The 25462-nt window shown below is 35.3% G+C and overlaps 1 long non-coding RNA gene across 1 annotated transcript in view; it reads left to right on the forward strand.

The window, feature by feature from the left end:
- Positions 1 to 11975, forward strand: part of LOC148050177 (uncharacterized) — a 51114-nt gene extending 39139 nt beyond the window's left edge. The window contains exon 3 of the long non-coding RNA XR_015701232.1: positions 11918 to 11975. This is a non-coding gene — a long non-coding RNA (uncharacterized LOC148050177). The remainder of the gene's footprint in view (positions 1 to 11917) is intronic.
- Positions 11976 to 25462: the final 13487 nt, after the last annotated feature.

A 25462-nucleotide genomic window follows, 5' to 3' on the forward strand; every position in this document is an offset into this window, starting at 1 on the left:
TACAGGTGTTGTGGGAATAAGCTTAAGGGGATGGTTGAAAATGGAAAAAAAAATGAAGAAAGTGCTAATTTTCAGGTTCACTTATTTAGTTCAACTGCAAGATAGATTTAGGGTCAAAAGCCCTAAACCCCTCTGTTTATAACCCCACTTGCTTGTAGCATTGTTAAAGTGGGAGACTAAGTAGTTTACTGGCACAAAAAGCCATACATGTAGTAGAGGTTCTACCTAGTAATATTTGGAAAATGGTGCAGCATATGTTGCATAACACAAAACAAGTGAAGATTAGGGTTAACAGCATAGAGGTGGAAGGAAGCTTTGTCAAGTGCCATCTCCTTAAAGAAGGTAGATGAATGGAGTGCTTTATAAGGCAACATGTGGTGGGGGATACAGATGCCAGGTTTAAATAGGAAAGAGGACTAGTACAGTCACAGAAGGCAATGGCAGGCTGAATGGAAAGTCAACAAGCTTGATGAATTTTGATGTAGCCTTTTTTTTCTCTGGGGATTAGGAGCATGGATGCAAAGTTTGGCAATATGTTGGTTCCTTTGCTTCAGAATGCACACTTTTAGGTGTGGGTTGTTTACCTGTATCATAGACTGAGAAATTTGACGTTGCAAATACAGCTGTATGCTAATATTGAAAGGATAGGGTAAAGAAGCTGTGTATTTTGATATGGAGAAAAGTTTGTCAAATAAGTAGGTACTAATTGTTCTGGAAATTAGCACTGAAGAAACTAAGCAATATGAAGAATGGAAGAGAGGATGACAAAAAAACCTAAACAGAATGAGACGATATGCTTAACAAAGAGTAGTCTGGCAAATAGCTGAAGAAAGAGAAAGGATCTGAAACAAGAAACTGCACAGAGCAACTGGAAGCAGAGGTAACCATCAGTATGGAACAAGAGTTGTTCACATTTCACAGTATCTGGGGGACTGGGACAGAGAAGTTGAAGAATACATGGCAAATGAGGAATATCCTAAATACAAGGAACAGGAGGAGGTCTATTGCAGTAACACAACTGAGTAGTGAGCTGTGTATGCAGACCCAAGGGAGAGTGTTTCATGTTTAGTATGCACATATGCTTGGACAGGATTAAAATAACATCAACGCTGGAGTAAAGAAATAGGATTTGCAGGAAAAGTTGTACAGAGGATGAGTTCCTAACCAAAATAGCCATAACTCTGCCAGTTGCTGTGTTGCGCTGCACTGCAGTACACTGAGATTAGTCAGTGTTAATTAGTGTTAATGGGAGGAGGGAGCAAGGGTGAAGTGCTTAGCCCAGCAAAGGAACCAATGTCTGGGACACCGTTAGCAAGGTCTGAGAGCAGAGGGTGATGGACGATGGAAGGTGAGCTGAATATAGAAGAGAGAGAGATTAACTTTCTTAGCCTGCTCTCTCACATTGAATCTAATAGTTTTGTGATTTATAACTTCCTTCTGCAGATGTTTTGTTTCAATTTGTGCTATTTGTGCCATGTGACACACATATGTGGGTCTGTTCCCACCAAAGTACTTTCACTGTATCCTTTTATTTGATAAGAAATGCAGAATCTCGCTGCGTTATGATAATTCAAAATCTTGGGAAAAATTATAAGAAACTGAATTTGACTCATCATGATGGAAGCAAACAGTTAAATTCAGCTGTGTTACTGCCTCAATAATCCACTGAACTTGTAGTACACTGTGTTTTAAAATTAGCGTCTCTATCAGTTTTGAATGAGTCCATGCAAAGCCATTAGAGGTTATTAAAGTACAATTTCCCAGACTACCAGGAAGACAGCAAAATGAAAATCCAGAGTATAATCATGCTTCAGCCTCTTGGTGCCTCAGTGAAATGGGTATCAGTTTCTCCCCCCAGGGATACTGTATTGCTTAATTAATACTTGAAGCACTGAGTGATTTGGGTAGGCTTGTTATGCAATTACAAAAGTATGAATTTATTATTAATGTTGCCCTTGAAACTTTAATGTTTTTTCTAAATTTTTCTTTCACCATCCTTTCATGATACTCTGACTGCACTGCACTGATTTCCCTAGTTAAGTTCTGTTTTTCTGTGTTGTGCAACTGAATAACTACTCAAGATCTCTTTCTTTGCTTTTCACTAAGAAATTGATTACTTTACCGAGACTAACTGCTAGTCACTTGACATCAATTCACAGTCCTCAAGTTTAAGAGAATTTTAGAAAGGAAAGGCAATGATATTTGTTGTTCCCCTATGGCAAACCCTCTGTATCTCATTAATTCATTGTGTACCGCGGTGAGGAAAAGATAGGTGAGGACCTTTATCACAGTTCTCAAGTATTTTCCCTTTCCCCCTCAGAAATATTTTTGAGGGCTTTCACTCACAGAGAGATCACACAGTTTGTGTTTTCCAAGATCATGGAATTACTTTTAAATGCTGCATGTGGTGTAAATATTCTGAAGCTTTTGTGATTACGTTTTACAAGCTCAATAGAGACCTCAGTTTTTCATGTCCTGTATTTATTTTTGACTTGTCATCTTTAAAGGATCCCAAATACTTTATAACTTGTCTCAAAATAATTCCAGCTAACTGCTGAAACTCCTTGTGTGATTTATTAGCCTGCCCTCAAAAGCTACCATACAAATGGCCGTTCTTGTTATAGGCTAATGTTGGGCTCCCCTGAGATTATTTGAAAAAGGAGTTTGAAGCAAGTCCTAAAGGTTATTTTACATACTTATCTTACTTATCACCTGGGAATCCACACCTCTCCACATTTTCTGTTATCTTTAAGGTAGCAATCTATCCACCAGAGGCCCTTCGCTGATAGGACAGTACTTTCAAATGAATCATCCTTTGCCTAATTTCTGACATGGTGTCATTGAGCAGAACTGGCCAGAACTTGGCAAGCCCCTGTTTTGATGTCAACCTCCAGCCCCCCCGGTTTATTCAGGGATCACAGTAATAACAGCAAAGTCATCCAACTTCAGAAAACATGGAGATGTTTCCTGGCTTTTCTGCTATGTATTGAGTAATCCGATTTTAGTGTCTGCCTTTCCTTCTCTGACTTGCCATTTTGCCCCCCCGCCCCCACTATTAATAGCTTCTCCACAAAGTGCTCTGAGCGCCTTTGTAGATAAAGGAGAAACAGATGATATTTCTAATTCCTCTGAAGTCATGCTTCTAAAAAAATAAGGGATAGGACTATGTTGATTTGTTGATGATTTCATGTTCTAAAGTTGTTCCCAGTCTTCCCCAGGCCATTTTTAAATCTATAACTTTCCTGTGTGCACCTTCTCCTTTGGCTCTCTGTCAGTCATTGGTTTTAGCAGCTGGCTGGGACGGAGGCTGACTCATGGCTCTACGCACCTTTGCTGAGTTATACCAGCCGATTATGAATTTTAGACTATTTCCTCTTTCATTCACTTATTTATAAATAGACTTTACATGTTAAACATTTCTTGAGAAGAAAAGTGGTACGAAATAGATTGGGAGTGAAACTGGTAGATACTGAATAGAATTTAATGGAAATTAAATATTTACAGAGCAAAGACTTGAGAGCTATACAGACTTTCCTGAACAATCCTAGGGGCAGAAATCATCTTCTAGATGGCCTTGATCCAGCAAAGCGCTTAAGGCACAGAGGTAGTTTCATTGAGTTAATTGAGAATATGTATGTGTATTTAAGTGCTTTGCTGGACTTCAGCCTTGAAAACACTATGCTTTCATTTAAATTCCATTTTTAGTTTTTATTTTTGTGTAGGAACACAAATCTTAACTGGTTCATCGCCTCATATTATGACATCAGCAAGAGACAGTATCAATCTGTAGGTATCAATCAATACCTACAAATTGAAATGAAGGCTGATTTAAAAAAAAATAAATTAATAACTATCCTTAAGAGCCACCAGATCTGTTCCATTTGTAATAAATGTCTTACAAAAGCAAATTTACTTTTGGGCTAATGTGAAGTAGTATGTTTTGTTCTGTGATGATCAGCTTTATGGAAACAAAAACAAGAACAAAAACAAAACAACAAAACCAAAATTTAAAAGCTTACCTGAGTCCCTTTCAACTACTTCAGTTCATAGATCTGCTTCAAGGGGAAATCATTTCCGAGATGTGCTATTTTGTTTAAATGACTCTACTTACAAGAGAAAAGGTGCGGGATGTGAATAAAGTATGTTTGTATCACCCACTCCTTCTCCGTCCATGCTTGGATGTGACTTTAAAATAGAATTTCTTTGTTTAGCCCCTTTGGTGAAGACAATAATTCAATATTCCAAAATACTGATTAATACTAAGTCATTCTCTATTAAAGTCTAATTGGAATAAAATAATTACCCTTAGTAAAAGTATCATTAAGTTAAATTTTTATTTCAACCAAGTGACCAAAATAGGAATGATTAATTTACACAATTAATTGAAATGATGAAAATGTTAGTTTGATTTAAAACAAAACAAAACACACCAAAAAACCTCCACCCAGGAGTATGAAAATCAGTGTGTTACAAAAGATTCAGATAGCATAAGATCATGAGACAGTTCACAGAAGGATAACATTTACAGTTACGAAACCTTGATGATGAAGATAAATAACAAATGAGTATAAAATCCATTTAGTGAGACTAAACACATGCATAGTAGTAAGTGGCTGTTTCTGGTTTCCTAAGATAAACTTAAATAAAGTTTTCCTTTACTTAAAATGGAGAAGAAACCCCAATGGAATCAATCCAGGATGGTTTTGCCTTAAAGATGGCATTTGGTGGTTCATGTTTGGTACTCTGTCAAGAATAAGCTGTCTGTGTTTCAATTGTTCAAACCTATCTTAAGTATTTATTTTTACAACATGATTATGAGGAATAGCGTATGATATTCCAGTGATAATGCACCTGCTTATGTTATATTTGCCTCACCTGCTTCTGGGCTGAATACAGAATGCGTTTCAGATAATTCTTTTAGAGAAATATAGACTGCCCTTCACTATATATTTCCTAGGCAGTATTTCTGGTATACTATATATTTTATCTGCAGAATCTGGTAAGGGAGAAAGCGTGCAGTTTTTTGGATTGAGTGATTTGGGGTTTTGTGGGGGTTTTTGTTTTTTTGGGGTGTGTTTTGGTTTTGGGTTTGTTCAGGGTTTTTGGTTATTCGGGTTTTTTTGGGGTTTTTTTTTGAAACTTAAGGAAACTTACATGTTGGGGTTTTTTTTAAAACACTTACATGGGTTCAAATGTCTTTTTTTTTTTTTTTCCTTACATACATCCATGTTACTAGGTCCTATTTTTGCATATGCATAATCTTGAACAATCTGAGTGTCAGTAACTCCCCTGGGTTTTTCTCCCCTGGCAGTAATGTCAGATGATGGAGTAAGCAAATGTCTTATTGACAAAACTTTCCAGACTGTTTTAAATGTAGCTTTAATTCTACAAATCTTCAATGGAACAAAGTCTTCCTTCATTACTTAAGTCCTGGATAAATATTTTATACCTGCTTTAGACCACCTGTGTTAAAATCAGTTTGTTTAATGAAGCAGTCACATTAGAGTTCTAACAGGAGGGCCATAAAAAGAAAGTGAAATAATAATGTAATCAGACTAGAATTTCTCTAAGGGGAGTTCTAAGAAGTGAAAAGATAATCCCTTTTGGAGGTAAATTGATGGGGGGTGGGAAGGCTGACTACTCAGGTCACAAATGTTTTACGCTTTGATGGATAGCATGACGATTATCCCAGGTTTATTAGAAAGGTGGCAGGTTGTACAAGAAGTTAGATGTATTATATTACGGACTGGCGATCTTTTGTGGGTGGTGATTTTTTCTTTTTTTTTTTTTTTTTTTTTTTACGTCTTTCTGGCTGTCCTGAATTGAAGGATGCTCTTAGATAAGCGTCAGTACTGAAGCTCATTTTGAATCAAAGCTCAAATATAAAAAAAAAGCTGACTGTAAGAACATAAGAACTCAATGTCAGCCTGAATAGTTTCTTGTGTCTAAAATGAAGTTGTTACCTGATTTGCTTAATTCAGTTCTGCATCCTCTACAGCTTCCTCTTACAGTAGCAGAGTTGAAAAAATTTTTAGAGCTATGTAATTTTGTCTCACTTGATGGCAGAGAAAGAAAGACATGACTGTAGACAGTGTGTGGGTTTACTTGGTTGTGATTACAAAACTTCTAATTTATATTACTAAAGCTTAAAATAAATTAACTTAAACCATCCTCAGCTAAGTGACTCACGCGAAATACCTGTAGGATATAGCTGCGTTTAAGCCTTGCGCATGGATTGCTTTCACTATACTTGCAAGTAAAATTATGAGCTTTTTTTTGACTGGGAAGGATCATTTCTACAGCCATAAAATATTGAAAATGGAGATGGGATACAAATAAACAGGATAGCTATTACAAAGTTAGTTGTTAATGTGTCAAAGCCTTACTTATTTGCACTGGGACAAGATTATGAAAAGAAAATTCAGAATAAAAAACTCTGAAAGGCTAGAACTAACTTGGCATGGAAGAATACAGGAACTGACAATTATTAAAACAATGCTTTCTGAAAGATCAAATGAAAATATGAAAATTAACTGCAAAGTATTTCAGGATATTAAAAACCTCCATTTATTTGAAAACTATTTTCATGAACTTTTTTCACAAAGATTACATAACAAAAGTGAATGTTAATTTACAAGATGTATCCTTAATTGAGGTCTCAACGCCTCATGTCTTTCAGTGACTTTCCTTTTAGTATAAGATACATCCAACAGAAAAAATAAGACCATTTATTTATTTTGGACCTATCGTGGAACATAATGAGAGGAATGACTGATTGAGAAAAAACCTTTAAAGAAGTTCTCACTTCAAGGATGCAGTTATGAGTCTTATTGACTCAGGCACCTGTACCTTGAAAAATCCTTATGTATTTGGAGTAGCTGTAACTTGGTATGCAATCTCATAACTGTCTGTTCTAAATATGGGACAATCTGATGAACAAATATTATTATGCCTTCAGAAACAGTTACTGAAAAAATGTTTTGTACATGGGCCATTTGGCACTATGGAGCTGTCTTTGCTGTTGCTAGTTCAGTGAGGGCATTTGTTTATCCTCTACTCTGTTCCAGCTTCTCTCAGCCCTCCCTGACTGTATGCACAAGGTGTAGGAAACCATCAATCATTTTTTGTGCTGCACAGCAGTTAGGAAGCATAAACCCCTATCTGTGTGAAACCTTGTGTTATATGCATACCCTCACACAGGACTTGAAGTGATGGGGCAAAGAAAGGTCCTGTCGTCTTCTGACCTGCTATGAAGATTGGTGGGGAGCCGGTTTCCCCTTCTCATCCATCTTGAGATTGTGTTTGCCTGAGATGCATGCAATATCCACAGCTCATAATTAAATGGACGAGGTTTTAAGACAGTCTGACACTTGCATTTGCAATGGAACTTCTTTCCATAGTGTGCATTTTTACCTGCTGTGCCATGCAATTTAAGCCTCTCACCTATCTCATTGTTTTATAATTATGCCTATGCATTGTTTACATATGTCTGTACAAACCCACTGTCTTCTAAAGGTTTTCCCATATAAAAGCTGATGTGAAATTCCATAAACACATCTGAAAATAATAGACAAAGGCATGGAATATAGATTTTATAGCATTTTTACTGTGTAGCTCCTTTGGCTTTTCAGAGAGAAAACAGACTATGCACTGACTTCACAGTTGAAGATTCAGTACACTGAAAATTCAGCCAAGGAAGCAAGTATCATTCTCACTGCATCACTGGAGTAGGCATACTTTAAGTATGTTACAGCTTTTAGCAGTATTGCTGGGATTCTCTTCTGTTCCTTTATCTCAGCTAGTGACTCATACTGCAGTGCAACTAGAGGCATCACATTCGCATCACCTATCAGCGTATTATTCAGGGCAAAGTAATTGTCGTTGGCATGTTAAAATACTCCACTGAGTACTTCATACTTCATTTATGAAATATTAGAATTTTCCTTTGAACCAAATCTCTTCAGCCTAAATCAGCTTAGTATGTCCATGAAATCCCCCTGCCTCTCTTATTAATGTTATTTCTAATAATAGCTTTTTTTTTTCCTGCTGTTCTTGTAACAGCTGACAGGGTGTGTCTTTTCAATCCCAAATCTTATCTGAAGGCGCATTTCTACAACATCAGAAGATAAACACCACTGGAACCTTGTAGAACTTTCCAGTCTGCCTTCAGACTGAGATTTGCTAATGGAATATATTGCCAGAAGTAGAAAAAGGTTTTCAGCAGGACTGGTAGGTTAAGAACAGAAGCTGGGAGATTTGTACCAAGTGTAACAGTGAGTTTCCTAGGGAAACTAGAAAGTGCCTTTTTTCCCTCTTGATTAGATTTTCTATGTAAAATTCATTCTTTATATTTAAGTTGAACTTCTTTTGTTTCTATTTTTGCTTGAAAACTAAGCTTGTGGAATCTTCTGATCACTGAAAGTATGAAAACTAATTTTCTTATAAAATACATATTTTTTAGAAGTGGCTTATCCTTGGTTTTGACAAGGTTACTCTAACTGGTTATACTAATAGTCTATTTCGTGACTTTTATTATGCTAGTATCCGCAGGCTATAATTAAAGGGATTTCAGAACTAATAATTTCCCCAGGTATTTTGCTTTCTTAGTGACAACATATAACAGGAGAGCAAGACCAGCAAATGGGAACAAGTAAGACGGAGAGCAGACACAGTAGCAAATCTTACGATGTATTCACATGAATAGTAATGTCCAGCATGTTTCTACAACATTTCAGAAATGTTCTGCTCTCAAATACGTTCACTCATCAATATCCAGTTAAGTTAAATCCATCTCTCAGGACATGCCACTGTTTTGCCGGGATTGGTTTTCATAATGTGCAGCTTAATTACAGTAAGATTCTGCTGCAACATTGAGACTTTTTTTTGTTCGTTAACTGCCACTAAACCCCTGTAACTGGCCCAGTAATATTCTGTCAGTCTGCATGTTTCTACTAAGCATGTTTTATATCATTATCACTTAAATTCTCTTTAGTATATATGGAACCATTGTCACAGGACCCACTCATGCTTTTGTATTAATGAAGAAAATTGGAGCAGGTTTTAATGTGTTTCCATAAATTAAACTGTATGACTGCAGAAACCTGTGAAGACTTTAGTTTAAATCCAGTAAGTTAGCCTGTTTAACATGTCAGTAGCAATTAAATGGTCAGAAAAAATCAGGCAAAACTGTTAACAAAATATTCTGCTCTTTTTTGGAAATGGCCTCTTCATGCACAAGATGTGCAGGTGACAAGGGTGATTTAACTGTGAATGAAGGGCAAAAAGGGATGTATTCTAAAGCTGCAGGTTTTTTTCTGGGTATCGCCTGCCCACATCCATTAACGTCAAGGAGTTAACTTGAAGTGAGGCAAAATGATTGTTTAAATGGAAGTTTCCATTAAATCCTATCAATGTTCTGGTTTAGGCATGAAACAGCTGTGAAAGTATACTGAAACTGAGGGAGAGTTTTTAGTTCACCAAGCAAGGACAGGACAAGTCTAGAAAGCACGGAGTAAGTAGGATTTATGTATCCTTTGCCTTTAGCAAATGTTGGAGAATGGTTTTGTTTCATCTGTCTCCGTCTCCTTTATAATGGCCTTTTAATTCAGAAATGCTTGACTAATTACAGTTTTATTGTGTTAGATTTCTAAATGCTTTTTTTGTTAAAGCAGCTTAATAAACAGTATTCTTACACATTTCTTAGAGCATCTCTGTAGGCATTCTGTCTTGAATGACTGAAGGGTTTCCTCTATTTCACTTAGTTTATCTGCTGTAATTTAAAAAAAAAAAAATTTATAGTTTTATAAAATTTTATAATTTTATACACTTCATTTTAATTTTGTCTGTTCCTCTGTTCACACTGTTGTCTATAGAAGTAAACTGGAAACTTGCTACGATTCTTCCGTGGTGGGAAGACAGTCCTGGCTATGTTTGCATCAGCGTGGTTAATGAGAAGTCAAGTTTTGTCAGTACTGAAGAATGGAGCTACAAATTTAGAAATTAAACAAAACTTTTTGGATGCAAACTGATTGACAGAGCTGGCAGGTATTTCCTTTGGTTACAGGCAGTCACTAAGAAGTGGTCTGTCACTAGCTAAGAACTAGAGTACTTCTGGAAAGAAGGTCCCAATTTTGCCTGTTTTTTGTTAGGATTTTGAATTTTCAAAGAGAACTAAGATGCCTGAAGTTACAGGTCACACTTTAATGATCAATTTATAATGACTGAGCGGTCTGCTCAGAAACGAGTGGAGGAGAATATGCGTGTGCACATAAGCACTAAAGCAGTGACTCCCAAATCTTTATGAACCATCCCCGCAGTTTGCACCACTGTTGAATTGTTTTCTTTGGCAGGCCCCCCCAATGCTACCTCCGTGGGTTTTTTGCTCTTTTGCATATCCCTAGATTTCTGCAGTTACATTATTGTTTGTCTTCTCTTCTTTCCTGTTTCTCCTTTTATCCCCGTTTCACAGATCCACAGGACTGCCTCTCTTTCCCTATTGAGCCCACAGTACAGGCCCAACTTGAACATTGATGTACCTCACTGGCTGGGAAATGTGATACCAGAATACAGTTAAAATATAGAATCTTCTAGTTCCCAGCCTATCTGTCATTAATTCTCTAATTTGGAGAAAATTTTTCTTTTTAAATGTGTATTTTGGATACAAAATTTATCAGAAATTCACTTAAAGTAAGGGTAGTTTTAAGTAAATCACTTTTGCCTTAACTGCCAGTAAGCTTCTGAAGGAAAAGCTTTTTGTTCATGTGTTTGTGGTTATTGTTTTTCCCCCTAGCCCCTTGTGCAAACAGGTATACTGAGGAAACCAATTACTGGAGGTCAACTTTGAGATGTTTTAAAATTGTAAAATCTATTGCAAGAATTATTTGTAATTACCTTCATGTATTTGTTGTTAATGTATTTGTTTAAATTTCATAAAATTTTTGCAATGGAACTTTTGTATTATCAGTTTGATATAATAAATTTTCGCTGCACTTCCAGTTTATTACCAAACCTCTCCCAACAGTTGCTTGTTTGAACATTGTTTTGGCTTTCTCTGCTATTCCCTTTCTCTCTGTGCCAAAAATACAATAACTATGGATCAGACAAATAAGGATAGTTGTAAGTGAGTGGCACTTGGTGAAGGCAGACTGGAAAACAAAGCCATGTGGAATAACCCACAACTGGAGCTAGGCACTCTGTTGACTGCTACTTTGTTTCTTTCCTCATTTGTGAATTTTAGTGAAAAGACTGATATTTGCTTTTCTGTTTCCTATTTATAAGTATTTGAACATCAAATGCAAAAGTTCAGTATCATCCTCCTGTTCCCATGTTTGAAAAAAAACAGCCGTTCTCAGAATACTGGTGTGAACAAAACTATCTTTTTAACAAGCAGCATCACTATGACTGAGCCATCTGGTTGTTAAGAATTTCAGTGGATATTTCTGACCTATGCTTTAAATTGGTTTACTAGCTAGCACAATTAATATCATATTACAAATGATAGTCTACTAATGTTTTTGTAGATATACTAGAAATATCATCTGTTTTGGCTATGATAGATTAGTTGCTTAGTAAAACAGAACTGCAATCTTGAGAAATATACAAAATAGATGACTGAAAATATAGGCATTAATGCCATTACATTGAATGCAGCATTTACTAGCTGTGGAAAGCTCAACCCAATTAACTGTAGTAACCTGGCAAAGACATGTCCATATAACATATCGTCATGATATGGATCATATCTTCATGATCCAAACAAATAAATTATTAGTAATGTTAACAGGGAAGGTATCATGGCTGATCTCAGTAATGTCTATTGAAATGATGGACTATTTCTCTTTATGAGTAGTTGATTCTGATTTTCTGAAAGCTCAAGCACAATTATTGACGTCTTTTTCATTGTGTTCATGTCTTGCAGGGTTCTTCATGACCTTGACACCTAGCAGGACTTTCTCTGAATGAAAGAAAGCCTGGACTCTGGAATACCATTAAGGTGTACCTGTATTCTGTCTCCCAGGTACTGCTTTTCACTCATGTCTTATGACATAAAACTGTCCAATCTGTACTCACCAGCTTTAAGTTATAAAGTGAATGCTGTCATATTATATTTTGTCACAAATCTTAAAATCACTTCTCTGACATAAATTAAAGAATTGTGCTTTCGTCACTGTAGCGTTTTAGGAAAATATTTATTAGTTTAAGTTATATGTTAACTATTGACTGAATGCCCAACTTGCAGACTTGTAATTTGTTTGTTTGTATATCATACTGTATTCCTATCCTCCATACCTATGTGGCTTTATGGCTTTTCATATAAGCTACTACAGTACTGTAGGTGCCTTTCAAGTGTTAGGTTGCATCATATCACCAAGCTGAAGTAGAAACCTTCTCTTCTGTTTTTCAACAAAACTTTTGTTCTCTTGGAATTCAAAAACATTGCTAAAAAATTGTTTCTTGACTTGATAAAGATTTGCCAAGTGACAAAACATGACTTTATATGGTAAAGGTAGTTTTTAAGTTTTTACTTGCTTTTTCCCCAAGGGTATTAGATTGTACTGCAAAAAAAGAGTAAGCACTAGTATTCACATTTTACATATGTCAATATATAGCCAAATGATCAACAGGGGAGCAGTGATAGAGTGAGCAATGGAACTAAGCCCTTCTCTGATCACTCCACTCCACTGGATTTCCTTTGCAAGTGAGAGTAATGTTAAAATGACTTTTCTGTTGTCTTGTAATTGTCGTCCCCTCCCCCCAACAAAATATAATAAATCTTTGCAAAATTGTGATTCAAGTACAATTAGAAATTGCTTGTGCAGTGGCATGCCAATGTGGTACTAACCCAGAGTGGTGTATACACATTGTGCATGTCTGTCTGGTCAGTCTAGCAGACAGCAATTAAAAAAAAAAAAAAAAAAAAAAAAGAAGAGGGACTTCACATGTACACTTCTATCTAGGTACCTTTCTTCCCAAAGGCCCTACACAGCTTAACCCTCTTAACCCTGTGAGATAGTTGTTTAGGATTTGTATTCTCTTCACTAGTGTTGGTTCTGTAGCCCTGGAAATGAATTGGGAATTCAGGGAAATGCAGCTTTTAGTGGCCTGAGTGAGTAAAGGAAAAACACTTCACTGTAGTATGAGTCAGTACACAAAGATCTGTTTCTCCTAGCTATTCACTTTTACCAGAGGTAAATTCTTTAAAATTATGGAACCCTGAACACTGTTTAAGAGGCCCTTTTACGAATTTGTCATCCATCTAATATAATAGAGAGCTACTTGACTGGGAGATATTGCAGGTATTGTGTGTTTAAGTGCATTCAAAGTACTCCCTACATATTGCAGCTGACACACAAAATCATTTCAGTCTTAAAAATGATGCAGTACTACAGTAACGCAAGCATCTAAATCATAAATGCATGTGAAAAGACAATACATTGTCAGAGATCAAGGTCTCTGTTACAAAAGGTGAAGAAACCATAGACAAGCAGCTGCTGAAGAACACAAATATTAATACTACTAGTGAATGACTGCTCCTGGAATAATAATATATAAAATCTTAGAAGCTTACTGTATGCCGCAAGATGCTCTCACTCAAACCAGATCACTCAGATGACCAAATTCATCATCCTATTTTAATTTCTCTATTTTTTTCTTTAAGGGCTATAATCAGAACTATTTGTGAGTCTTTAGACTCACTAAAAAAAGATAAAAGACAAGGCTGTGCTACCTCATTAATGAACTGAGGGCTGTAAAGAATATCCCAGTAAAGGATTCCTGGAGATAGAGACATCAAATTTAAGGGTTAATTTAGTGCATAAATACAGCATTGACTGACACTTCTTACAGTGTGCAGCAAACTAGTCTATTTTTATGACTTAACCTTTACTGATCTGCATCTGTTAATCAATTCTATATTACGCAGATGCTGTTTATGTTTATAATGATATAACTGAATGTCCTTGGTACTAAAGATGCAGGGTTTGTAGATGCTGTTTTTAATCATATTCCTTGATGTTGATGACCTCTTGGATGAGGCTAGCTAATCTATTTGCTTCCTACTGAGAGAGGGCTGTTGCTACAATACAGTGACTCAGCTAATCTAAATTGTTGACTGTTCTGCCTGAATTTGAATCTTTTCCTTGTATATGGAACTGAAACATGATTTTCTGTAAAAATATGCAGTCCCAAAAGAAAATTCATGTTAATTACACATAAAACTAGGTAATTCAGTTCAACTACTTAGTCAAATTCTGTGATAAAGCTAGATTTCTTGCAAAATGTAAGCATCCGACTTTTCCTGTCGCTCTCATTGCCTTACATTTAACATTAATATTTATGCATGGATTTTGGTATGTGAAGAAGCAGCTTATGGAAAGCACCATGAGACCTTGACAGTTAAAATTGCTGTGCACACAGGACAAATACTAAATAGAAATATTTTTCTACAAATAAAATTTTAGGCATTGAAATAAAAATCTCTCCCATAACTTTCATAGTTGGCAAAAATGATGCTGTTTCACAAGTAATTATCATTTCAGGATTCCTACTGTAGAGGAACCCACCCATGTTTGCACAATGAGTGCCCTTGTATGCTATAGAGCCAACAGCTGTTGTGGGAGGAGGCAGTTCTCATACTGCGATGTTCTCCTGGAAAATGTCCCGCCAGCTGTCAAAATTATTTATTTACTTATTTACTGTGGGAGGGAAATGAGTATAACTTGGGTGTCTCTCCTTGTCATAACAGATGGCAGAGAAAGAGGTACACCCTTGGAATGATGCCCACATTTCTAGATCAGAGCTAACATCAGTGAAATAAGTCAGCTAAACGCATTTTGAATAAGACCTAATATCTTGTTTTAAGAGAAAGTCTTCTCTAAAGGTTCTTATCTGGGCTCTAATTTCCCATCTCATGACATTTCACATGTCTGTCTTCTATGCTTTGGTTTGATCTTCACTCACAAGCTGTAATAGTTATTCTGTGAAGGTGCAGGTGGTTAGGCCTTTCATCCCAGACCATTGCAAAATGCTTTCTGTTCAAATCTAAATATAAGGTATTGAAGTGAACAGCTTAGAAGGAACTACAACCAAAAAAAAAGTCAATGGCTGATTGTGTAACTTCTAGATACACAAGGTTTGGGGAGTTCCATAATCTATTACAATTATATTACTTTTAAAAAAGCTCTAATATTAATCCCTACAAGCAAAGAAATATTGTGTAAGCAGGAACAATGTAACTTAGTTTATGTACTTTATATTAGTTTTATTTCACACTGAAACTAGTAGAAATAAGATTATTTTAGCATAGCACTTTTGCAAAGGATGGGAAAGGGGATTATTACATATCTTTTTTGAAGTCTTGTGGCATCTCTGAGCGTCAAACATGAGAGATTATCTCTTGCTCTGTTTCAGTGCTGTAGAAGAAACAGAATTAATCTCTAAACTCTAAAATGATTCTAAGAAATGAACTGCTTAAAGCGCAATTACCCTTAGAGTGATTTAAAACACATATTAGTGTAATGCAACTGCAGGATGAAATAGCTATAATATTGTAGAAGTTAGAAAGTCTTCCTGATTTGCTAAGGCATTCAAATCTTCATAAAGACCTAAACCTGTTGTTCTGTCTTGCACCTTCATCTTAGTCCTATTGATTTCAAAGAGCATATTGGAAAGGAGATTTCTTTCAGTTTTCATACATTCATGCTCTCTGAAAGGAGTATAGCACTTAATGAAACAGATAGAATTTAAAAATTGATTTGACAGTTTAAGAGTAGTTACGGCACATTAACAACCATTACTTTATGAGCTCAATTCACAACATCTTATAAACATGTCACTGTGATGCACTATTCTTCTTGACAATACAAAAATATATTGGGTAGATTGGTATCCATATTTTGTATAGCTGTTTTCAGATATTTTTAACTAGGAACATCAAAAAGATTTGCTTTTAGAAAGCATTCAGACAAGTATTTTATGTCCAACTGATTATTAGTGAGCTCTACATCCAAGAGTGGAGTAGAACATACACTTAAGATTGTGCTGCAATATTGCTTAGCCCTTATGATTAGTCCAGCAAGTATGAGGTCTTTCTCAATTGTCTTGTGAAATTAGAAACCTCTGAAATAGATTGCTTTCTCATTAGTGGGCAACTAAAGCAGCTGCACTTCTTTAGATGGTCGTATATTTATAGTGATGTAGGCCGTAAGAGTATTTCAGGACATAAATGATCATTATACAGATGATGACAGAGTGCTTCCCTCAATACAGAACTTACTACAGAATGATTTTTACAATATTAGATTTCCTTAGCTAGTACTAAAGTTACTCTGGTGAAACACAAAATGAAAATTACCTGATAACAGCAAATACATTGGACTACCATTTATTGTGCACTCTGTTGGACAGATTTAATCAAGAATTTAGCACACAGTTACCAGCAGATACACAGTCAACTTCAATGCAAGAGAAACATCCTTTCTCACGTGGCCTTACTCTGTGGTTATGTAAAAGGACATTCAGGCTTTCAAATCTCTGTAAAGGAGAATCTGTGTAAATTCTATGTATTTGTATAAAGAGAAGAGGACCTCCTTTGGCTATTCATTGAACAATAGTTTGTCCAATTCATGGGATTTTAATTAGCAACAAGGCAAACTGTTTCACAGTCCAATACACTATAGTAAACTTATTCTTTGGATTCTTCAGATCAGTTGCCCTCTTTATTTTTTTTTTTTTTCTTTTGCTAGGCTAAAAATTCTTAGGCAGAATTTTCATTGCATAACAAATGGATGATATTAAACTCGCTACAAGCAGCAAAATGGAAATAATTTTCTGAAGAAACTCATGAACAGAGATGTGACAAAACCTATGTAGAATGTTGAAGAAGATTATAATAGTGTATTTGGCAGCATTGCAAGAAGTGACACAAAAGAGGCCTAACAATTTGAAATGTGGGGCTTGCTGCTTTTAATTGCAGTGAGAAGGACCAAAGTTATGTGAGTCTCTGTAACGCTTATGGGTACACGTTCAGTCTCTGTGTTTTAAAAATAATTTTTTTAGGAATTAATAAGTCTTAATGGCTTAAAATAAAAAAAAAGGGTCTAAAAATGTTTTAGTAAGGTTATATCTTCATTGCTGTAGTACAAGGGTATCTGAGACACAAGATTTCAGCTTAAAAAGCACTTTATTTGCATTTGAGGGGCAGAAATCAAACCACATGTTTAACAGGAACTTTTGTCATCTTGTTCATGGAATTAATAATGTATTTCCTTAATTAGGTGTCCCAACTCATTCACTTTTGGTTTATAAAAAATGACATAGTCAATATTCATGACCTATGTCTTCTAGGAGATTATTTGTGACTGAAATGTTGACATCTGGTAATAATTTGAAAAAGAATTTAAAACTGAGTAGTTATGTTAGTTTTATGAGGCCTGCCCTGTTTTGTATACAGTGTATTAAAGCTACAAAGTCAGAATGCAATTCTGCAGTAAATGACTAAAATTTTCTTCTATACTAAGGCCTTAAACTATAAAGACTGACAGAGGGAAGTTTGTCTTCCTACATTAGACTTGCCAGAAGTTTTGAATTAGCCTCTGAATATAGTTGTTTCTACAGTCTCTTTCTTTAATAAGAGTAGAATTCATAGGTGCATATTCTCACATTTTTCCTGAGAATCTTTGATCTTTCTCAACTTTGCAACTGAATTAAAGTCCTACTGTTACCATGTATTTGTCAGTAAATTATATATTATAGTGTTCGTTTGTATTACATAGAAATGTGGCCTTCATGTTTTAAAAGTGAATTTTAAAATAGACAAGTGCAGGTTGGTGAAAAGTGAATTGTACAATTTTCTTTATAGAATATAATTAATCTTCCTCAAAATTTCAGGATTAAAAAACTGTTACTTTTTAATTTTTTCCTATGTCAACACCAGAATTGGCAAATTATGTTATAAACAGGCTCATTGATGATGAACAAAGTGATGAACGCAGTACCTCTGGGTACTGTTGGGATTTGTGTTTGTCTTATTATGCGTCTGGCCCTGTAAGTCGTTGTCTGAGTTACTGATTTCTACAACACAGTCTTTGTTTATGTCTTTTTCTCAAGTCCTCATCTGATCAAGGTACATGCTTGATTTCCAGATTTATGCATTTTGTTGTATTAAAATGCTTTTTTTTTTTTCCTCAGGTGAGGCTAGTGTACCTTTCAAATTGATCGTGCAGGAACTGACCAGTGTTTATTAAAATTTAAGTCATTCAATTATTGTGCCTCCCTCAAGCTTTCCGAGAACTGTATTTTATTCCAAATAAAAGTATTTTTCACTACATTTGTATTAGCATTGCAGAGGTGAATATGTTGGGTAGTTGCCACATCTGAAGCATTTTATTGCAGCCTTCTGCTCAAGAGGAAGTTGTAATATTGCAATCACTGAGAGAGGGACCCAAATAGGAGAGAGCTAACAGAATGAGATTTATCAGAAGTATTTTATTTCGGTGACAGAGGAATACTGAATGGGTTGGCTTTGCAATGCTAGGATCTTTACTATTTCTTATTCTTACAGAATACTTATAGCAACTGATGCGAAGCGGGCAAAAGAGTGTTTTAAGAAATATCTTCCAAAGACCAATTTCCTAATAAATGGGCTTGCGCCTGGATTTTTGATATTGTTACTTGGTAGTGCATGACTTGAGACCAAGAATGTCTCTCTGACTGCTTTTAAACTGCTGGCAGAGTGGAAGAGATAGTTGCAGTCTTGTCAAATAGGATGCTCTAGACTTTGAGCAGGCTTCCACTGTGCCAGAGGAGGGCTGATAGTATTTTGCCGGCAGAATATAGCCAGCTGATTGCTAATCATAAGTTCCAGTTTTGCTATGAAAGTGAGAAATACAGTGACAGCTAAAGGGTTTGTGATCTTGAAGTAACTGTTTTTATTTTTCTGAGTTTTCTTTCCTGTTATTATCTGGAGGACATTTTGGTCTTTTAGCTTTTAGGATATAGCAGTTTGAGGGATGCTGTACGCATGCATTTACATAGGAATGTGTGATGACTTTCGCTTCATCATTTGGCCTTTATTAGAGAACTGCATCAAATTCCGTTGTATTCACAATTTTTCAAGAAATGTTTGAGAAAGGCCAGTCTGAAGGCACGGTTTATGTGACTCAATGACTTGAGTAATTACTTTGCACCACTTTATTGCACCTAATTTTATTGCTTACTGGACTAAGGTATGGGGTTCTGATACTGTTGTATAGAAAACTGTACAGTGTACTCAGACCTCTCAAATAGTGAACTCTGCTTTTAAAATATTTGAAGATGTGCTTGTTTTCAAACTGTTGCTTAACTGTTAACTTCCACAGGTATACAAGAGGGCTGTAAGACACATCTAGTTTTCTCAAGGGTCTTGAAAAATTGCTAGTCTACTCCAAGCACAGCACTTCTGTGGAGTGAAACTATTTCAGCTTATGGTACTAAGGAATCAGGTCCTGTGGAAAAACAAAGTTATTCTACAATCGTATTAAAATTGAATAAACAATGCAATAACACCCTCAGCAAATCACACACACTCTTGGGGGGGGGAAGTGGATGTAAGATACATTGCAGATTATCTATCCAGTCTGTGTATCCCTTCCATGTGTTTAGCTAATGATCTTGAAGAAAGTATTGGGAATGAATGTAATTATGTCTGCACATATGTATATTATATGCATCTGTATGTATAAACATATGTGTAATAATGTATAAGATTTACATAGTATAGTTTACCTTTATACTTATAAAGAAGTTTTTTCTTTTAATTCTTTATATTGCCGCTGACTTTTTTTTTATGCCTTATTTTATAAAATAGATCGGCATTCATTGACAACGGTGAGATGAAAGGTAATTTTTGAATCCTACACATATTGCAGTGTACTGGCTTTTAATTAATTTGAGAAGAAAATAGTAACAAACCATAATTGTATTGTTTAGCTTATGTGCTGTCATCCTTTCAATTCTTTGCTCATCTTGCATGTTGCACATTAATGGCTTATCAGGTTTTCACATACATGGTATGCAAAATTAATTTGTGGTGACTAAAGCAGCCAATTAGTTAGGTAAATGTGCATCCATCTTAATCACTTGATAAGCCATTTAAAAAGAAAATCACAGTTTTATTGTGAAGGACATATTGGATGTAAATGCCATAATTTTTTTTTGCTACATTTCATCTAGAATTGTGGTTTACAGTGTTTTATTCTTTTTCATTAGAAGCCAGTCCTGGGTTTATTTTTCACTACACAACTGTGTTGCAGTTGATCTCACATTTATCTATTCAATCAATTAGAATATGAGCCAGAATGGTAGGACATTTTCACTCTAAATTTCATAACATAAATAAAAAATTGGCAGAAGAAAAACCGTAAAAAACAGATCAAAACACTTCTGTGTCGATTAAATTAACTTTATGTATGATTTAGCTGGCAGACTTTTCAATCTTCAGAGGACGTTTATATACTGTTTAGCCTCTGATTTGGAGGATGAGAATTTTCTTTATATATCATTGGGTTTTCTCTGATTAGGAAAATCTTCAGGTTTTAAAGGACAAAGAAGCCCATTCCTGTGTAAGCACAGTACATCTGAGTGTATCCACGTGTGTATCTAGTATAACTCAAGTCTTCAGCTCTGTTGTTCTTAGCAGATGAAAATTTTTGTCTTCTGTACTTTTTCTATAGTATTTGTATAGTATTCCTTGTTAATTTTATTCTTTAGATATCAAGTAAAGTTCTAAATTATACAGTAGGGAGAAATACCTTAAGTATAGTCTATGAGGAATTAATATTTTTCTCGTTTTAAGAAATATGTTTGTTCTTCTGTCTTGGTCAAATTCCAGTGTAACATTCACTGTGACTTACATGTCTTATTTTTGTTACTCATAACTTCTACTGTTTGTTCCTTTTCATAATGGTGGCTCTCCTTCACACTGAGAAATGTCCAAGTTTTGCTGATAGGATTATCCCTAGATAGTATGTGTAGTTTGTAAACAGTTTGTTTAGAAAGATCTGTATTTACTCATCTGCAAAACAATAAATATGTCTTACTAGTTGAGACTGCTCTATATTACAGAAAATCAGCAAATGAACTGATATAGAAACAATCTTCTGGATTGTAAGAGGAAACACCTCTCACTGAGATGCAAAGAAATAAACTACCTGTTTCTGAGATTAGTAGTATAATAAAGGCTATGATTTCAAAACCAAAAGAGTAGAAAACACAAGAAATAGAGCAGGTCATATAGGCATACCACATTTATTGCTGCATTCCCCTAGAAATACAATGCCAGTAAAGAGTATTTTATATATACTTTATAATATGTATATTATCACATAAATTTAAGATATGTATTAAACATGCCTCTTTATATATTCAATTTGTCAGTCCATGTGTGTAATGGTTGATTTTTCTGCTATAAATTGTATTTAAAAGTGAATTATTTGGACCTCTGTGGCTTGAGTTCTGAAATATTTGCAAGATTGCCTTCAGCTTTTACAGAAGTTTAGTATGAGTAAGGTTGGCAGCATTCGACCCTTAATTACATGGTAAAAAGTGCCTGAAGTTCCTTTGTATTCATATCAATGTATTTCAAAAAAAAATAAAAACCCACCAAAATTTAAAAATCCTTAAAACACAGGATATAGTGAACCAAAATCAGATAACAGATATATTTATTAGTGGGAAATGGAAAGATAACTGTTACTGCTATTATAACTTCAGATTTTGGAATAGAGACAAACTATTTTAACAGACTTTTATCTCATGTAATCATTTATTTGACCTATAGTTACTACTCATAGAGACTGTAGCCTATCTGTTTCTATTACAAGTTGTTCTCATGTCACACACAGAATTTTTTTTTAACTCCCTCTTACATCTCAGCAAGCATTATTCATGAGACTACAAAGCCCTCTTCTGCAGTATGAATTCATCCATGTTCAAAGCTTGCAAAGGTAAAAGTCTAGTGTCTGATACATTATGATTTATTAAATAAATTGTCATGGTTTTTCTACATAAGATTTAATGGACTGCTGAGCACAGAGGATGTATAACACAGTACACAATTCTTTTTTCTTCTTTTCAAGAATGCTATATGGTTTCAAATTTAAGGAAATACTGCCATAGGGTCTTTGGCTTCTGTACTGACAAGAAGATGAAATGCGCCTTCTGACACAAGTTAGATCAGTTCAGTCACTGAGCACTTTAGAGATGACAGCATTTCCTCCCATGCTCCTGCTAACCTTCCTTTGGGGTAGCTGGGGTAGGGGAGAAGCTTCTGTCTAGGGGTCACAGAGGCTGAGTGGTTCTTAGCTGCTCTCCAGGGGCAGAAGCAGGAGCAGAGGAGGCTGCTTTTTACTACCTCCTTACATACTGTTACAGCCATCAGCTCCTCTCTGTGAATGCTAGAAGAATTAGTACAGCATACTTCTTGCCAGTACAGAACGGTTTGAATTGGTATGCTTATGAAATGTGAAATTACTTAAGGCCAGATAAGTATTTGCTAAACTGACATAAATAAAACACAGAGGGCCCTTATGTCTTAATACATTTACTTAACAATTTTGCATGGCACCTTGCAAATATTTTCAGTTAGTATTTCAAGTTCCTGTTATGTTTTTTGTGAACTTTTTGTAAATTGAAAGTCAAATTTCCCAACATGATTCAAAACATATGTAGGTAGGCATATCAGAAGAAAATTATATTAATACCAAGGGTAAGAAAAACATAGATGTTCAAATGACCATCTGACAAAAAAAAAAAATTCTGGTTAATTTTTGGGTTCTGTTAATGATGTTCATAAATCAAAATATGAGAGCCTAGACTTGGGAAAGGAAGATCAAGCTGGTTTTGTGTCCTTTCTAAAGCAATAACTGAGGCAGTTACTCCCTGGTGTGTTTATTTCTGTCACATCTTCATACGGTTTAACTGTACTTCTGCCATCTTGGACAACAAAATGCAAGGAATATCAGAAATAGAAAGTTGACCTGTTTTTGCTTCAGGGACATTGTAACAGCAGGAGTTCTGGGAGAATTCAGTGAAGCTGTCTAATGAAACTAAGTGAAAGTGTGGGACTGCTGGAATAGGGTGACAGACACTTCCGAGAGAAGTTGCTATGATGTGTTTGGAAAATTGCAAATTGGAAAATTGGATATATGTTTGATATAAATAATACCAATGTTAGAATACAGAAATGGATCAGCTTTTTAAGAAATGCATCACAGGTGAAATATGAATTTCAATATTCAAAAACAAGTAACATTTCATGAATTCAGCAGATCCATATCCATACAAACATTTCTCTCACACTAACAGAGCATTGACACAAGTGACTCCATTAGTGTTCATGAAGTCTTAGACTAATGTGACTACTGTAGCTATCCTACTAGTTGGTACGTGTCTTTTAAGGGAGAAAAATATTTTAAAAATCAGCTACAAATAAAACATGGAAAAGGCTGTACAGTAGTATTATCAACATTAAGTCCATTTAGTGACTCAGAGAGATATGTCATTAAAGATGGATGACATATTGTATGTCACCTTTATACACTGCATATAACATACTTGGCATATAGCAAACATCCACTTCAGCCCATGTTTCTGTTGTATTTTCTTTATATGTATGTATTTTCTGTTACAAACAAGTGTCATATTTCTATGGAGTTTGTAAGAAAATTTTTTATGACCTACTAGCATGGGTTTAAATAAATTCTGAGGCTTTTAAAAAGCCTCGTAATGCTCATCTCTGCGAGGATTGCCAGGTGATACGCTACAGTCCAGAAGAGTGCTTTCTGTGTGTATGACTTATTTTCAGCACAGAGATTTTTTTTAGCATTTATCATGAAAACAAGCCTAAGTGCCTGCTCTTCCAGACTCGGTTACACTGTCATCTGCCAACAATGTTCTTTCCCCTCATTTCTGGCTTGTTCCCATTTTCGGCAGGTGAGTGGTTGGGAAACGTGCAAATGCCTTTTCTGAGGCAACGGTAGTCACCATGGACAGCACCCTTGCACTCCCCCCGGCACAGGCAGCCGCTTTCCTCCTCCTTTCAAACTGAGCTGGGTATGCGGACCTGAACATAGCATTTAACTGAAAGCAGGGCATGAATGGATATGCATGAAACACAACTCAGTCAAATAATGGAATGGTTTTTCTAAGGATGTGATGTGTAGAAGTCCATGTGGCTTAGAACATGTAGTAGCACATAAAATGCAAAGAAAATGCTTCCCTGGATTTTTCTCATTTCTGTTCTCTATTACTATACGCGTAGTATAACGTACAGCATAGTGGCTAAGATTAGTCATTTTTTTTCTCCATTAAATGTCATTATACTTTTGTAGACTTGCATATTTTTGTAGATGAACAGCTGATAACATCAGATGTTAAGTAGTTTTCATTTAAAATGTATTAGATTCAATCTGCTCAAGTGATAGGTATCCCCAATTTCTAGCACGTATAACTAGACTCTTTCATTTCCACCACATACTTTTATCTGAAAGTTACTTCTCTAAAACGCTAATATAATTTTAAGAGGCATTTGACCAGCCTGAAGCTTAGTTTTATATTATAATAGCAAAAGAATACGAAATCAAATCATACTGGCCCTAACCTGCCTGTAAATTTCTTTTATTATTATCTTTTTTTAACATGAACCCTTCTGTAGTTGTTTCTGTGTTAATACCGGTATGTAGATGTGATAAGCCATTATAAAGTGTACTAGTTAGGATGCTTCATCCTTTCTTTTTCTTTTTTCCCTCTCATTTTGCCAACACAACTAATCCCCAGTAATTTGATCTTTTTTTTTCTTTATTTTCTTTTTTTTGCATTGTGATTTCAATGTTAGGAAACAAAACTGGATTTAAAATTTCTATTGTACTCTCTGCTTTGATATTGACTCTTTTTGTTGTTTAACATACCAGTGATTCAGTATTCTCGCTTCCTAATAGACATAATCATGTTGAATTATCTCACAAATGTATTGTGAGGTGTTCAAGTATATCATGAATAGTAGGTTGGATAAAAAGTGCTGTTAGCTTTTTGTCAGGCACAGTCTTATGTACTATTAAATTTAGCAAGCTCCCTGTAATATTCTATTGATACTCTTTGAACAAAATTTTCTATTTACAGTAAAAACAATGCTACATGAAGAACTCTGCTTTTTGTTTTGTTCTGAACTAAGGACCAAACTTGGTTGGTTTGGTTGGTCAAACCAACTTTGAGACTTTGCCCAAATTCAGTTGCCTTAGTGCAGTTTTGGATTTAGAAGGTTGTTACAATACGCTACAGGATATTTTAGAAAACCTCTGAAGTCTAGCACTTGAGGATGATTAACTGATATTTTTTTAAATTTCAGTCAGCATAGTGGTAATGTAAAGAAGTAAAAAAAAAAAAAGAACAAAAAAAACCACAAAACCACCAAAAAAACCAAGTACAAATT

This window comes from Nipponia nippon, unplaced genomic scaffold (assembly GCF_047370975.1).
Source record: "Nipponia nippon isolate SJK-2023a ecotype South Korea unplaced genomic scaffold, ASM4737097v1 scaffold_9, whole genome shotgun sequence".
NCBI classification, from domain to species: domain Eukaryota; kingdom Metazoa; phylum Chordata; class Aves; order Pelecaniformes; family Threskiornithidae; genus Nipponia; species Nipponia nippon.